Raw genomic sequence first — 16,500 nt, forward strand, 5'->3', positions numbered from 1 at the left:
TATCACATTCATGATCTACTTTGGTAAGTATTTAATAATTTCTGAAGTCAGAGAAACAATACGTAATATCTGCAAGCTCCTTCAAAGTTCAGAATGCTTTTATGTTCATTATTTTACCTGACCTTCGCACTGTCTCTAGGCAGGTGAGGTCTGGTTATTTCTCTTTTGCAAGTGAGAGGACTGAGGCTGAGCAAGGTAAAATTATTTTTTGAAGGTCACATAGGAAGAGTAGACTTACTTGAACTGGTCTGTTGCTATTTCTACCTCAATGTCAAGGAATACTATAGGTGACTCATCAGCAGATCACACAGAAATATACAAAACCCTACTCTTACTTTACATCAGTCAACACTAAAAATAAAAATTCAAATATCCTGCTTTAGAAATTTGAAAATAAGGCTCATGCCTGTAATCCTAGCACTTTGGGAGGCCAAGGCAGGCAGATCACTTTAGGTTGAAAGTTTGAGACCAACCTGGCCAATATGGTGAAACCCCGTCTCTACTAAAAATACAAACTTAGCTGGGCTTGGTGGTGCGTACTTGTAGTCCTAGTTACTTGGGAGGCTGAGGCAGGAGAATTGCTTGAATCTGGGAGGTGGAGGTTGCGGTGAGCCGAGATTACACCACTGCACTTCAGCCTGGGCGACCTCAAAAAAAAAAAAAAAAAAAAAAGAAAATAAAAAGTAAACACCAGAAAGAATCCATTCTATTTTCCATTCAAAGCATTTCCTGGTTATCAGTAAGAGGCTAACTAGAGGTACTTGGCAGTTACCTCCTCATACACAAAAAGACCAAAACAACAAATAAACAACTACAATTAGACTAGAGTATCTCAGGGAGAGCACTGTAGTATAGCAAGGGAATGGCAGAATCCCTGTGGCACATAGTAACTCAGGATTGCAGCATAGAGAGGAGGGCGAAGTACTCTGCCTCTACTACTCCATCTCCTCTGTCAGGTAAGCAGAAAGCCCCCAGCAGCCCGTGTTACCAGTATAGACACATGTAGTCCTTGCTACAGGTGAATGTGGCAGTCCTCACAGGCCCTTGGGGGAGCTGTCTGGGGTTCCCACAGCTGCATTGCTTCACAGTAGGAGCTCACATTGTACACTGCCCACCTCCCATGACCCAGGCTGTTATGGCACAGTGACACCTTGAAACTGGAGCCACTGCTAGAGTGTGCTCTACTCTGGGGAACAGTAACCACTGATCTTTCCATCCCTGAGACTCCACTGTCATTCTTACATGCTCACACAGATGACTGCAGCACCACAACCCCAGCTGTTTAGAACCTAGGCCCAGTGAAATGGTGATGACCCTTGCATCCAAGTCCACATGACACCCTTCCCTGCAAGGAACAGGTGGTGATCCTGCACAGTTGTGCATGTACCTCCAGCTTAAGAACCAGCCTGGTGGCCCTTTCTGTGGCAAAGCTGCACCACTACTGCCCTAAACTCCTGCAGTCTAGGCCATTGAGGCACTCACAGATATTACTACATGGATTATACCTGATGAAGCTGTATGGAGGCCCAACTACTGTGTCCACCCAGAACCAATGTGAATTCACACTACTCAGCTGACACCGTAGGACACATCTGTAGGAAAAAGTCTCTCCTTATAAAAGCTACTCTGTAAAATTGGAAGGAGAAACGGATTCAGCAGATGCACAGATATCAGAGTAGATGCACAAGGGTAGGTGTGGTGGCTCATGCCTGTAATCCCAGCACACTGGGAGGCTGTGGTGGGCAGATAACTTGAAGTCAGGAGTTTAAGACCAGCCTAGCCAACATGGTGAAACCCTATCTCTACAAAAACTACAAAAATCAGCTGGATGTGGTGGCACACACTTGTAATCCCAGCTACTTGGGAGGTGAGGCAGGAGAATCTCTTGAACCTGAGAAGCAGAGGTTTCAGTGAGCTAAGATCACACCACTGCTCTCCAGCCTTGGTGACAGAGCCAGATTCCATCTCAAACAAACAAGCAAAAAACAAAACAAAGTAGATACACAAGAAACTTGAGAAAGCAAAGAAACATGGCACCTTCAAATGAATGTAATTCTCCAGTAATAAACCCCAAAGAAAAGGAAAGTTACAAAATGCCTTTAAAAGAAATCAAAGTTGTGTTCTTAGGGAAACTTGGGAGATACAGAAGAATATAGATAAAAAATGTAATGAAATAATTTGAATTTACAGTAGCTACATTTGTAATAGCTACAAAAAGTAAGATACTCAGGAGTAAATTTAACCAAGAAGGTAAAAACTCTGTACATTAAAAATTATAAAACATTAATGGGCAGGCGTGGTGGCTCACATCTGTAATCCTAGCACTTTGGGAGGCTGAGTGGGTGGATCACGAGGTCAGGAATTCGAGACCAGCCTGTCCAACATAGTGAAACCCCGTCTCTACTAAAAATACAAAAAAATTAGCTGGGCGTGGTGGCAGGCACCTGTAATCCCAGCTACTTGGGAAGCTGAGGCAGGAGAGACACTTGAACCCAGGAGGTGGGGGTTGCAGTGATTTGAGATTGCGCCATTGCACTCCAGCCTGGGTGACAGTGCGAGACTCCATCTCAATATATAAATAAATAAACAAAACCAAACATTAATGAAAGAAATTAAAGAGGATGCAAAAACAGGTGTTCATGGATTGGAAAAATTCACATTGTTAAAATGTCCTTACTATCCAAAGTGATATACAGATTTAATACAATCCCTGTTAAAATTCCAGTGACATTATTCACAGAAAAAAAAAAATCTTAAAACTTGTATAAAATCACAAAAAGACTCTGAACACCCAAAGCAATCTTGATTAAAAACAAACAAACACACAAAAATCAAAACTGGAGGCATTACACTATCTGACTTCAAAATATATGACAAAGTGATAGTAACTAAAACAGCATGGCATTGGTGTAAAAATACACATAGATCAATGGCACAGAATAGAGAGTCCAGAAATAATTCCACATATCTACAGCCAACTGATTTTCAATAAGGGTGCCAAGAATACACACTAGGGAAAGGACAGTGTCTTCAATAAATGGTGTGGGGAAAATTGGATATCTATATGCAGAAGAATAAAACTGGACCCCTATCTCTCACCATGTACAAAATCCAACTAAAAATGAAGTGAAGATGTACATGTAAGACTTGAAAATATGAAGATGATAGACAAAAACAGAGGAAATGCTTCATGACATTGGACTGGGTAAGGATTTTTAAAATATGATCTCAAAAGCACAGACAATAAAAACAAAAATAGACAAATGGGATTATATTAAACTAAAAAGCTTATGTACATCAAAGGACACAATCAAGAGTAAAGAGATAACCTATAGAATGGGAGAAAGTATTTGCAAACTAGACAGCTGGACAAGGAAATAATATCTAGAATATATAAGGAATTCAACTCAGTAGCAAAAAAACCCAAAACAAATAATTTGATTTAAAAATGGGCAAAAGGCCTTAATGAACATTTCTCAATAGAAGACATAAATACCAATCCAGGTGTATGGAAAAATGCTTAACATCACTAATCATCAACGAAATACAAATCAAAACCACTACATCTCCTCATTCCACTTAAAATGATTATTATCACAAAGACAAAAGACACAAGTGTTTCCAAGGATGGAAACACTTCTTTCTGCCCAAGGTCACAGAACTGAATTTAACCTCAGACAGTCAGGTTTCAGAAAATGCACTCCTAACTACTCTACTACACTATACACGGGTATGGAAAGGCTGTAAGCTTTGTCAGATAATAAAATGATGCTCCAGACAGCAGTAGCTAAAGCATGGTAGCTTTTAGTAATACATGAGCACAAGAATTGCTGTGGTATTGGAGGGACATTATACTTCCAGATACCATTGTAGAAAATCTAACTCTGGAACAGTAGGGCAGACCTTCTACATAATCTTAGTTGGCAAGGGCCAGAGATCAGGGAAGAGCAGGGAATTAATTGAAAGAGACGCAACTGAAGGGAGTCAGAGAAAGGAAATCCTCCATGGCTATTGGTTTTCTACTACTCCAGCAGCCTGGATCCCTAGCATAGGGATGGATCCGGCTTAACGAGGACAAACTCTGACAGTTGCATTTCAGAATTCTGTCCACCTCAGCAGAAGATACTAAAGAAAAAAAAATTCAGGAACTCAAGAAAAGATCAAGTGTTCTTTTGTTATGAAGTCTAGTTGTAACAGGGACATGCATTCACAGCACATAGATGAAGATGAAGAAATTCTACTCCTGGTGTGCAGGAGATCATGCCTCAAATGGCAGGAGCAGAAGGCATACCCAGGCCACGAAGACTACACCACCCTCCTGGAGAATTCAGACTTTGGTTCAGTGACTTTCCTCGGGTTCACTCTGTCGGGAGATGGAGATTTGGGCTTTGAGCCTGAAAGAATATGGAACAGAACATGTCTGGGTACAGTGCCTTGACTCCTGGGTGACTACTGTCTTCAGACATAACCCACTGATCAGCACTTAGCACATATCCTTATAGCCAGAACTGGCCCCTGAGCCCTAGATAAAGAATTGTCTTTATCAGGGGTATTTTGGAGCAAATGGAGAATTTCTTTCTTTCTTTCTTTTTTTTTTTGAGACGGAGTCTCGCTCTGTCGCCCAGGCTGGAGTGCAGTGGCCGGATCTCAGCTCACTGCAAGCTCCGCCTCTCGGGTTTACGCCATTCTCCTGCCTCAGCCTCCCAAGTAGCTGGGACTACAAGCGCCCGCCACCGCGCCCAGCTAGTTTTTTGTATTTTTTAATAGAGACGGGGTTTCACCGTGTTAGCCAGGATGGTCTCAATCTCCTGACCTCGTGATCCACCCGTCTCGGCCTCCCAAAGTGCTGGGATTACAGGCTTGAGCCACCGCGCCTGGCCTCCAAATGGAGAATTTCTAAGAGAAGTCATACATGTCAGCAGGGAGATCTAATACCTGAATTCACTGATGAGTCATTTTTTTTATACCAGGGTTTATAGGATTAAAGGCAATGCTGGAAGAGGCAACGGGAAAATAATTTTAAGATAAGTATATCATAATTTGGTAAGGATATTTTTGTAGCATGAACACATTTTTATATGAGCACAGAGGGAGGCCTGGTATACTTGCAGAGGGGGCTCCCAGGGCTCCTTCCTGATTTTCCAGAAGGGACATTTGATGTGACCCTTGAAGGATCCCTCATACTATGGATCCTATGAATGGCTAGAATCTGACAATTTTCCATTCAGTATTTCTCTTGGAGATGTTCTTTTCTTTTCCTTGTCATCACTCCTACTCTGGGCAAAAGTCACCCCCTCTCATGTCTGTCTACAGACCTCCAGACCATCTTATGATTTTACTGTTCCTAAAATGCCATCTTTTATATTTTAGTCCCCTCCATGGATCCTTAATGCTTTCAAATCTCCTCACTTGCATTCAAGGATCTTCTTGTCTTCAGATGAGATTTATCTCTTATTTAAACTCCCAGCTTTCACCCTTTCTGGACAAGGCTGCATACTGCTCCATATAGATAACGAATTTATTTCTGCTGTTTCTCTTTTGTTATGTTGTTTCCCGAATCTTCTCCTGTTTACATCACACCATCCTTTAAATTCATCTGAGATTTCACTTTTCCACAATTCCTTGTTTGCCAATTCTAGTTTGCAGTGGCCAGCAACAATTTATTTTTATGCTAGAAATGCAGTCATTTGTTATATAAAATAATCACAAAATTCAGCTCATAGTACAACTTGGATATGAAGTTAAAATAAAATTTTAAAATTTGCTTGTAGCAACAATATTATTTCTCCTGAGTCTCTACTTGCTGGTTATTGGGAAAGAGGATTGGGGAGGGGAATTGCCTAAATGTCTGATCCACATGAAGCTTGGTCCAGTCCTAGTATATAAATAATCTCGTAGATAATGGCCAGTCTCTCTTGCATAAAAATACTCAGTTTATTAGATAATATTTCATTCCTGGCTTCTCTACATAAGTTGCTCCCATGTTTTACATATCCGCATGGTTTCAGGAGGGGAAGGAGAACTTGTTTTCAAGATGGTTTGGGAAATGGGTACCTTTTGTCATTTGTTGGCTGTGGCAGCCGTCTTCTCTTCTTTTCTCTTCCTTTCTCCTCCTCTCCATCCTCCTCTTCTCTATTCCTCCTCTCCATCCTCCTCTTCTCTATTCCTCCTATCCTTCTCCTCCTCTTTCTTCTTTTCTGAGCTTCCCAGACTGGCTACCCTCACTGACTGACACTTCCTTTTTATTACCTCTATCAGGTTAGAGTCAAGTCTTGCTGATATGGAATCTATTCTTACTAACTTCATTTAATCAGTTGTACAATTTAACTCTTGGATAACAATTCTACATCCTTCATTGCATTCCTACTTTAAGTCTACAAATGCCAGTGATAACACTTGTTCAGTATGTTTCATGCATATAGAAGCTACATCTCCAATAAGATAACAAGCTCATTGAATGACAGTGGTGGATTATGTTTTTGTTTTGTGTTCTCCCTAGCATGTGATCTAGGGCAAAGCTCATTAAGTATATTTCATAAATAAGTGTTGTCTTCAATTTAACTGAAGTGAAAAAAATGCTTCTCAGGGAAAGGAAAGCAGAAGAATGTTTGGCATTTTCCTCCATAAATGTCAAATAAACTGTTTAAGACACAAGAATCCCGAGTTTGTCTTGAGCCGGGACGTGGGACCTAGCTGAGCCAGATTAGGCAAGCTTAGTGTTGACAATGGAAGAATGTGAAGTAAATGAAAGCATTTAATGTAAGCAGTCAGTGTCCCCTATGTTTACTAGAAAGCAGTCTTCTATAATAGAGTGCTTATTACTTTGAGAATCAGTCTTGGCTCTGTCATATCCTAGTGTGTGTCTTTGGACTAGTGGCTAAAAACTTTCTACGTCACAGATTTTTTTTTTTTTTGTATTTTTGTATTTTTTTTATTATACTTTACATTCTAGGGTACATGTGCACGACGTGCAGGTTTGTTACATATGTGTACCTGTGCCATGTTTTGTACTGTACCCATTAACTCATCATTTACATTAGGTATATCTCCTAATGCTATCCCTCCCCCCACCCCCTCCCCACAATAGGCCTTGGTGTGTGATGTTCCCCTTCCTGTGTCCAAGTGATCTAATTGTTCAATTCCCACCTATGAGTGAGAACATGCGGTGTTTGGTTTTCTGTTCTTGTGATAGTTTGCTGAAAATGATGGTTTCCAGCTGCATCCATGTCCCTACAAAGGACACAAACTCATCCTTTTTTATGGCTTCATAGTATTCCATGGTGTATATGTGCCACATTTTCTTAATCCTGTCTGTCACTGATGGACATTTGGGTTGATTCCAAGCCTTTGCTATTGTGAATAGTGCCACAATAAACATACATGTGCATGTGTCTTTATAGCAGCATGATTTATAATCCTTTGGGTATATATCCAGTAATGAGATGGCTGGGTCAAATGGTATTTTTTGTTCTAGATCCTTGAGGAACCGCCACACTGTTTTCCACAATGGTTGAACTAGTTTATAGTCCCACCAACAGTGTACAAGTGTTCCTATTTGTCCACATCCTCTCCAGCACCTGTTGTTTCCTGATTTTTTAATGATTGCCATTCTCACTGGTGTGAGATGGTATCTCATTGTGGTTTTGATTTGCATTTCTCTGATGGCGAGTGATGATGAGCATTTTTTCATGTGTCTGTTGGCTGTATGAATGTCTTCTTTTGAGAAATGTCTGTTCATATCCTTTGCCAACTTTTTGATGGGGTTGTTTGTTTTTTTCTTGTGTATTTGTTTGAGTTCTTTGTAGATTCTGGATATTAGCGCTTTGTCAGATGAGTAGATTGTAAGAATTTTCTCCCATTCTGTAGGTTGCCTGTTCACTCTGATGGTAGTTTCTTTTGCTGTGCAGAAGCTCTTTAGTTTAATTAGATCCCATTTGTCAATTTTGGTTTTTGTTGCCGTTGCTTTTGGTGTTTTAGACATGAAGTCCTTGCCCATGCCTATGTCCTGAATGGTATTACCTAGGTTTTCTTCCAGAGTTTTTATGGTTTTAAGTCTAACATTTAAGTCTCTAATCCATCTTGAATTAATTTTTGTATAAGGAGTAAGGAAAGGATCCAGTTTCAGCTTTCTACTTATGGCTAGCCAATTTTCCCAGCACCATTTATTAAATGGGAATCCTTTCCCCATTTCTTGTTTTTGACAGATTTGTCAAAAATCAGATGGCTGTAGATGTGTGGTATTATTTCTGAAGGCTCTGTTCTGTTCCATTGGTTTATATCTCTGTTTTGGTACCAGTACCATGCTGTTTTGGTTACTGTAGCCTTCTAGTATAGTTTGAAGTCAGGTAGCGTGACGCCTCCAGCTTTGTTCTTTTGACTTAGGATTGTCTTGGCAATGCAGGGTCTTTCTTGGTTCCATATGAACTTGAAAGCAGTTTTTTCCAATTCTGTGAAGAAACTCATTGGTAGCTTAATGGGGATGGCATTGAATCTATAAATTACCTTGGGCAGTATGGCCATTTTCACAATATTGATTCTTCCTATCCATGAGCATGGTATGTTCTTCCATTTGTTAGTGTCCTCTTTGATTTCACTGAGCAGTGGTTTGTAGTTCTCCTTGAAGAGGTCCTTTACATCCCTTGTAAGTTGGATTCCTAGGTATTTTATTCTCTTTGAAGCAATTGTGAATGGAAGTTCATTCCTGATTTGGCTCTCTGTTTGTCTGTTACTGGTGTATAAGAATGCTTGTGATTTTTGCACATTGATTTTGTATCCTGAGACTTTGCTGAAGTTGCTTATCAGCTTAAGGAGATTTTGGGCTGAGACAATGGGGTTTTCTAAATATACAATCATGTCATCTGCAAACAGGGATGTTGGGGTCCGCGTGTTTCCTAAACAAAGGAATGAACACACAAGACAACACAGGACAAGATATACATGGCGGCCGCACCGAACGGCACACTCTGCTTTATTTTATACAGCCGTTTGTGGAATGTTACCAAGTCACGGGGCATGTGTTGCTTCTCTGACCTTTCTTTGACTCCCAAGATCAGTAAACATTGACCAGTTCCCAGAGCCCACTGTTTACAGCTGGCTCCTTTGTCCTTTCTGTTTGCAGAGAAGGACCGTCCTGCTTTGTCTGCAAGAGCAGGGCTTATCGGGAACGTCTCGTTTGCGAGCACGCAGTCCTCTACATCTCCCCTTTCTTTATTTACAGGTTTGAATTTCTTTCAAAACCATCATCACATGTTGGGCTCACTGGGATTCGGTGTTTGCCCTTTGGCACCGTTTCTAGCAGACTGTGAAAATGACAAAGGCAAAAACAACAATCAATACATTGCTAGAAACAGAAGTCAGTAAAGTTTTTATAGGACTGATAGGGTTTAAAGATTTCAAGCTTTGTGCAATACCAGTTGTTAAATCTGCGCCAGTCAGTAATGGTAACTGATTACAAAACGTTTTAGAAATATTGTGTGTTAGTTTTTGTATTTTTAGGGAAAGATTATTATGGCCAATTAAAAGCCTTTTTATCTTTGTCTAATTATGTACAGTGTTGTTAAAAGGAACAGGGGTAATACAAAATTGAGTAGTATTTCAGTCACATTTTAACAGGGCTCGAGTATTTAACACTGTTAGTTGATCCCCTATCTAAGAAACCATTTGTTTTAAGTTATCTACTCATTTAGTCAAATGAGCATCGATGTCTCATTGTTGTTGTCACAACAAGTGAGATTGTTTATGCCATTGTTGTACGAACTTTGCATTTTGGATCCTCTGATGTAACGCCAGTCTAGCAACAGTGGCGGTGGAAGCAATGGCCACAAGTCCCACTACTGCTGTTACGACGATCCCAACCGCTCTTCGGCTGCGGTGGACAAGATCTTGCATTACTTTGTAAATTTAAGTAACCCTAGTAGATTTACCTCAGGTGCGTGTCAAGTTCACAGGTAACCAGGTTTTTTTTCTAGCTCTTAAAATATATATATTGGAGTAAGTCTCATTCCAATTATTATGCCACCAAGTAGTATTTATACAGCTTAAAAATGTACAATTGCCCGTACAGTTAACTACTCCTGTATTATTATCCCATTTAAAGATTATCGCTAACAACAAGTAAGGTTTTTTTTAACACAAGCAATGACATATCTAGATCTGTTTCGATGTAAAGATACATGGAAAGGATTAGAAAGATTAGTGGTATTTAAAGACATGTTTCCCGTAAAAGTAGACATTGGTTTGCCAGTAGCTAGTAACTTTCATATATGACTTTGTATTTGTGAGGTGTTGGCCAAATGTGGCATGGGGGCGACAAGCCACCATCATGTCAAATAATAGTTTAGTTACCATTAGCATACATGCTGTGATTATTTCTATGTTATCGTAGGCTAATGTGGCTAAACTTAGTCTGAAAATCTCCATGCACACTTCAGTCAGTGACAAGGTATCTGTCATTCCTACCTTTTACCTCTAAGAATAATTGTGGACTACTTCTTTTACATCTAGTCCACTCTAATTCGGAAACACCTCCGGACACGTCAGGAATAGGACATAAGGATAATGTAGTAGGCAAGGTTTTGTTAAGCAGAGCAGTATGATTATATTTAAAACTCTGAGTAACAACAATTTAGTAAAGGCAGCAATGTGACTATGATTATAGCATACAGCCCAAGCCTCATGAGAAGTATGTAAACAACGTGGACTGTTCCCAAGACAGATAGGTAACCCTTTTACCCTAAATTGATATGAACTGTTTATTATACCCATGTCTAACTCAGGATCCTGATTTTAAAAAGGTGATGGCATCCAAGCAGTATCATTAGTAAATACTAAAACTTCTTTGTCTCCCCGGGCCACACCTTGATATAACGGTGGAAAGGGAATATAAGCCCAATGTGTGAATTCTCCAGCTGTTATCTGGCAATTTACTACAGCTAGCATAGCCAGAAATAAGGTCAATGAAGTTTTGGGCTGTCTAGCTTGTTGAACAACCCCTTCAGCTTCTTGAGTAAGCTTTTTTAGCTGACCCCATGTTGGGGGTTCCACTCGTCGAGTTTCGAAGGTGAAGGTTTTCTGAGTACTCAGATTTAATTTTTGAAATGCCGCCAGAAAGTCCTCCGGCCGGCTCCTCTTCGCCATGGCACTGCTTCAACCGTTGGGATGGAAACCACTCGTCTCTGGCACCTGTACGTACAAGAGCATAACCTCGACCCCATTGTAAAACTTTTCTTTTTAAATATTGGCCTTGTGATGAAGGATAGTACACCCACAAATTGTTAGCTTGTGGCTTTTTTAATGGTTGTTGAAAATGTTTTACTGCTGCAGATTGCTGTAATTGGCGCCAATAGTTAAGAAAATTTAAAGTAAAAAGAGCTTTCAGAATTTGATGTTTTGGGGAATCTCGTCCATTTCCCCCGTTTGTTTTAAAAGTTGTAATTTTAAGGTAGTATTAGTTTTTTAAATAATTGACCTTGACTGTTAAATGGAATATCAGTGGAATGACGAATGTGGTATGAAGAGAGGAAGGCAGCCAATTTGTGAGAGTAACAAGTAGGAGTATTTTCAGTTTTTAATTTAGTAGGAACTTCTATAACTGTAAAGTAAGTAAGTAAATGAGTAATAACAGGATTAGTTTTTTTAGAGGGTAATGGTGTAGTCCATTGGAAGTGTGACCAAGTATTAATTATATGATGAATATATTTTAAGCAACCAAAAGAAGAAATACAAGTTATATTTATTTGTCAAATATGATTTTGTTGAGTGTCTTGGGGATTTATACCTGGACTTAATAAGGGTGTAATAATAGGAGCACAAGATGGACAGGCTCTGACAATAGTTTGGGCTTGACGGCGTGTTATAGAAAATCGCCGTTGTAATTCTAAAGTGTTAGTATGATGTAATTGATGTTTATCTTGAGCCTGTTGGACATTGCCAACAAGTAAAGAATTAATTTGGCTATTATTAAAAGTGAAAGGTCCCGGTAAAGCTGAATGTGAACGAATATGAGTGATAAAAAGGGGGTTGTATGGGAAGTAAGAGTCAAAAACAATAAGGAAAATAGTTTTTGTAAAGGGGTTTTTGGGAGTAATGGTAAAGAAGTTTGAGAAATATATTTAGTCACATATATAGTATATTGGGAATCACTAACTATATTACAAGGGGTTTGAGGCCAATCTTGTAGTACCATAAGAATGGTAAAAAGTTTTTCCTGTTGTACAGATTTAAATGGATGGTGAGAAATTTTTGAATTATTTGATGTCCAGTATTTAGCTTTTTTATTGTTAGAAGTATTAGTAAAAAAGGTGAGACCTTTAACCGGAGTATAAGAAATAGGATTATAGGACAGGAAAGAATATTGTTGTAGAAAAGCAAATAATCTATGACTGGGATAGTGTTGAGAAAAGGAACCAGTATACTTAGTGCAAGTCACTTGTTATTTTTTATGAGTTTTTAGTAGAGATTTAATGTATTGATTAGATAATCGGGTAATAATTTTTATAGGGCCAATTTTAAGCAATTGATGAGTTTTATGTTGCCCTTTAATAATTGATTTAGCCAATTTATTAATATAAGGGTAAATTTTTTTAAATGGCTTTATTAGCCAAAAATAGCCATTTTAGAATGTTATTATTTTGATGTAAGATGGCTGTTGGTGAATGAGGAGTATGAAAAAGACATAAAGAGAGTGGAAGATCGAGTATAATATAATTAAGGTGAGCTTTACTAATTTTATTTTTTACAAAAGACAATTTCTCTTTTGTAGTAGGGGATAATTGTCGAGAACTGTTTAAATCCGAATCTCCTTTCAAGGTAGCAAACAAATGTTGTAATTTATAAATAGGAATACCTAAGATGGGACGAAGTCAATTAATATTTTCCAACAATTTTTGAAAGTCATTAAGGGTCATAAGTTGATCTCTTCTAATTTGAACCTTTTGTGGGTGGATTTGTTTTTTAGCCAATAGATACCCCAAATATTGAATGGGGAACTGAGTTTGTATTTTTTTTAGGAGATATTTGTAAATTATAATGAATTAACTGTTGTTGTAAAACCTTAAAAACTTGATTTTGGAGGGTTACATTAGGGGTAGCCAATAAAATATCATTCATATAATGATAAATTAACACAGTTGGAAACTGATTTTTTTATAGGATTTAAAGTCCTATGTATGAATTTTTGACATAAAGTAGGGCTATTAAGCATACCCTGGGGAAGAACCTTCCACTGATATTTTTGAGTGGGCTGCCCATGATTATATTTAGGAATAATAAAGGCAAACATCTTATAATTTTGAGGTTGAAATGGAATAGAGAAAAAACAATCTTTGAGATCTATGACCATTAATTTTTAACTTTGTGGGATAAGGGTGGGATTAGGAAGACCAGGCTGTAAACTCCTCATAGGTTGAATGTAAACATTTATACTTTTAAGGTCAGTTCATAAACGCCATTTTTTACCTTTTTTTTTTTTTTTTCACATGACAAAGACAGGGGAATTCTATGCAGAAGTACTTGGCTCTATATGCCCCTCGGCCAATTGTTTTTTTGACTAACTCTTTTAATGCCCCAAGTTTTTCTTTAGATAATGGCCACTGTTCCACCCAAACAGGAGTGGTAGTTTTCCACTTTAATTGTAAAGGTTGAGGCTGGTGAACAGTGGCTATGAGTTTAAAGGATTGTAGCCCATTTTGAACATCATATTTTTGGCAGCTGAAGAAATATGAGGAATGTTTAAAAAAGCACCAAATTGTTGTAAAAGATTTTGTCCCCAAAGATTAGTATTGATAGGAACAATATAAAAAAAATTTGACCTTGTTGACCTTTAGGACTGACACAGGTTAAAGGTTTTATGCTTTGATAAACCATAGAAGCAGCACCCAAGTCAGTGAGTGTAACTGAAACTTGTTTTTTTTTTTTTTTAATTGTATAGGCCACTGATTTAAACAAATGATAGACACATCTGTCCCCGTGTCAATTAACCCTTCAAAAACTATTCCATTAATGTGCAATGAACATGAGGGCTTTTGATCAGAAACTAAAGTTTCCTAAAAAACAGTTTTTCCTGTGCTACCGAACCCTTCCTGTCGAGATACCTCTCTAGATAGGAACGGAAAAAAAGGCAATAAAAGTAATTGTGCAATACATTCCCCTGCCTCTAGGTGCATAAATTGTGAGACTTGTACCATAATAAGAATTTCATTAGTAAAATCAGGATCAATAATTTTTGGAATTATCATTAACCCCCGTATAGTACTGCTGTTTTGACCTAAAAAAGTCCTACATATCCTTTTGGCAAAGGGCCACACACTTCAGTAGTTAATTTATATACTCCTCCATTAGGAGACAAGATAGAAGACTGAGTAATAGCTAAGTCAGTAGTGGCACTCTGTTTAGTTGCTATATAAAGCTGGGAAACTGGGGTATGGGGTGATATTCTTAAGGAGGACTTGAATTTATTTCTTGATGTTGTAGGCCATTGCTCACTGGGTATTGTGGTAGGCTTGCATTATAATTGTTGGGGCCCCAAGTCTGTGGGCCCCGGCTCCTGCTTTCTGGGAGAGGAGACAGTAAATTTTCACTTTTATCAGTTTTGGAACGACATTTATTTGTCCAATGTTGACCTTTGTTACAACGTTTGCACACCTCTGAAGGCAGCTTTCTGCCTTGAGGGATAAAAGTGTTCAATTTTTTACGACATTCTTTCTTGAAATGTCTAGGTTTACCACATTGAAAGCAAATACCTTGCTTGTTATTTTCTTTTAAGGCTTTAGATAGGGCTCCAGCAAATAACTGAGCATTATAAATAGCCCCTCTAACACCAGCACAAGCTCTAATATATTTATCTAAATTGGCTGCACTGGCCTTTAATGGTCTTAACAATTTTTGACATTCAGCATTAGCATTTTCAAAAGACAATGTCTGTAACAAAATTTTTGAAGTAGGGCCAACACCCACAGTTTTTAAGACAGCATCTTGAAGATGGGCTACAAAATTTGGATATGGTTCATTTGTGTCCTGTAAAATCTTCACAAAGGAGAGGGAAGATTTTCCTGCTATTTCTACCTTATTTTAGGCCCTTAAAAACAAAGTCTTGATTTGAGTAAGGGCGACATTATTTAGGCCAGCCTGAGCATTAAGAGTAGCATATTGGCCCGTGCCTGTGAGTTGTTCCTCAGTGGGTCTTGGGGAAATCACAGGTAGTATTTTTTCTAGCCTGCACATGCGCCTTGTCCATCCACCAGCTGTGCAATTGTAACCACTGAGAACGATCAAGAACAGTCTTCCCCAAAGTCTCCCAGTCTATAGGAATCATCAAATTTTCTGATGCAAAAGCATCAAGAAGACCAAGGACAAAAGGAGATTGAGGTCCATAGTTAGAAATGGCAGTTTTCATTTCTTTTAAAAATTTAAATTGTAAGGCAGTAAATTGGACATCATTGCCACCATTTGGAAACTGAGCATTAGGAGCAAAAGGAGCACGAATAATTGGAAACAAATCCAGCGCCTCAAATTTTCTTATCTTTTCCTTTTTTCCTTCCCCCAATGGCAGGAAAGGCACTGAGAAAATTTTGCCAGAGAAAGGTAAGGAAGCTGGGGGGTTGGAGGCACTGGAAAATCCCCTTCTAACGGGGCAGAAGGAAAAGAAACAGGGAAAGCTCGCAAAGGTGAACTAGAAGAATGTATCTGTAATATCTGTTGAAGCATTTCCATAATATGCTGCATGTCAGAATTCCCCTTAGAAGAAGGAAGAGTTGGCTCTTCCTCTTCTCCCCCTTTTGCTACTCCCCATCCTCTGTTATTCTGGCATAAATGGGCTCTATTTCAGATTTATTTTTTTTTTCCAGATCCTTAGATACCTTTTCTCCTGTGGCTGCATCACCACACTCTGAATCAGTCTCAAGTAACTCTAATGCCTGAGTGATAGAGTTACACAAGGTCCACAAATTTAGAGGCATAGTATCCCCTAACTGGTGAGCTCTACGCAGAGCTTTTACTACCTGTAACCATTCTCTCCGATTCAGCTGCACTTAAGTCTGATACTGAAACCAGTAACAATGTTGTTCAACATGGGCAAACAATCACTTTAAAGTATTTTCTTTCACTTCTACTCCTATAGATAGCAACAGTCCTTGAAACAGCCATAAATATTCTGAGGCCAGAGAGGTGGAATTCCCCAAAATTATCCCGTGGGTCCCCCTTCTGTACTTACACACCCGGGGTGCTCCCCCTCCGGTTCCTTGCTCTCTTGGAGCCACGGACCCTGCTCGCTGTGCCAGTTGTTGGGGTCCGCGTGTTTCCTAAACAAAAGAATGAACACACAAGACAACACAGGACAAGACATACATGGCGGCCGCGCCAAACAGCACACTCTGCTTTATTGTATCCAGCCGTTTGCGGAATGTGACCAAGTCACGGGGCATGTGTTGCTTCTCTCACCTTTCCTTGACTCCCAAGATCAGTAAACATTGACCACTTCCCAGAGCCCACTGTTTACAGCTGGCT

General features: G+C 39.1%; 1 protein-coding gene and 1 long non-coding RNA gene across 9 annotated transcripts in view; one reads left to right on the forward strand and one right to left on the reverse strand.

The window, feature by feature from the left end:
* The window catches only part of ADAMTSL3 (ADAMTS like 3), a 417,185-nt gene that overhangs the window by 165,855 nt on the left and 234,830 nt on the right, over positions 1-16,500 (forward strand). The gene's annotated exons all lie outside the window — the stretch shown is intronic.
* LOC117070282 lies at positions 8,860-16,368 on the reverse strand. 2 transcript variants are annotated; one of them, XR_004431856.1, is made up of 3 exons: positions 16,212-16,368; positions 11,025-11,181; positions 8,860-9,299 (listed from the first exon to the last, which is right to left on the reverse strand). It is a non-coding gene; the product is annotated as an uncharacterized LOC117070282 (long non-coding RNA). The 2 variants fall into 2 exon arrangements; XR_004431855.1 differs by having other exon boundaries at positions 16,208-16,368.

Source organism: Trachypithecus francoisi, unplaced genomic scaffold (assembly GCF_009764315.1).
Source record: "Trachypithecus francoisi isolate TF-2019V2 unplaced genomic scaffold, Tfra_2.0 Lachesis_group3, whole genome shotgun sequence".
NCBI lineage: Eukaryota > Metazoa > Chordata > Mammalia > Primates > Cercopithecidae > Trachypithecus > Trachypithecus francoisi.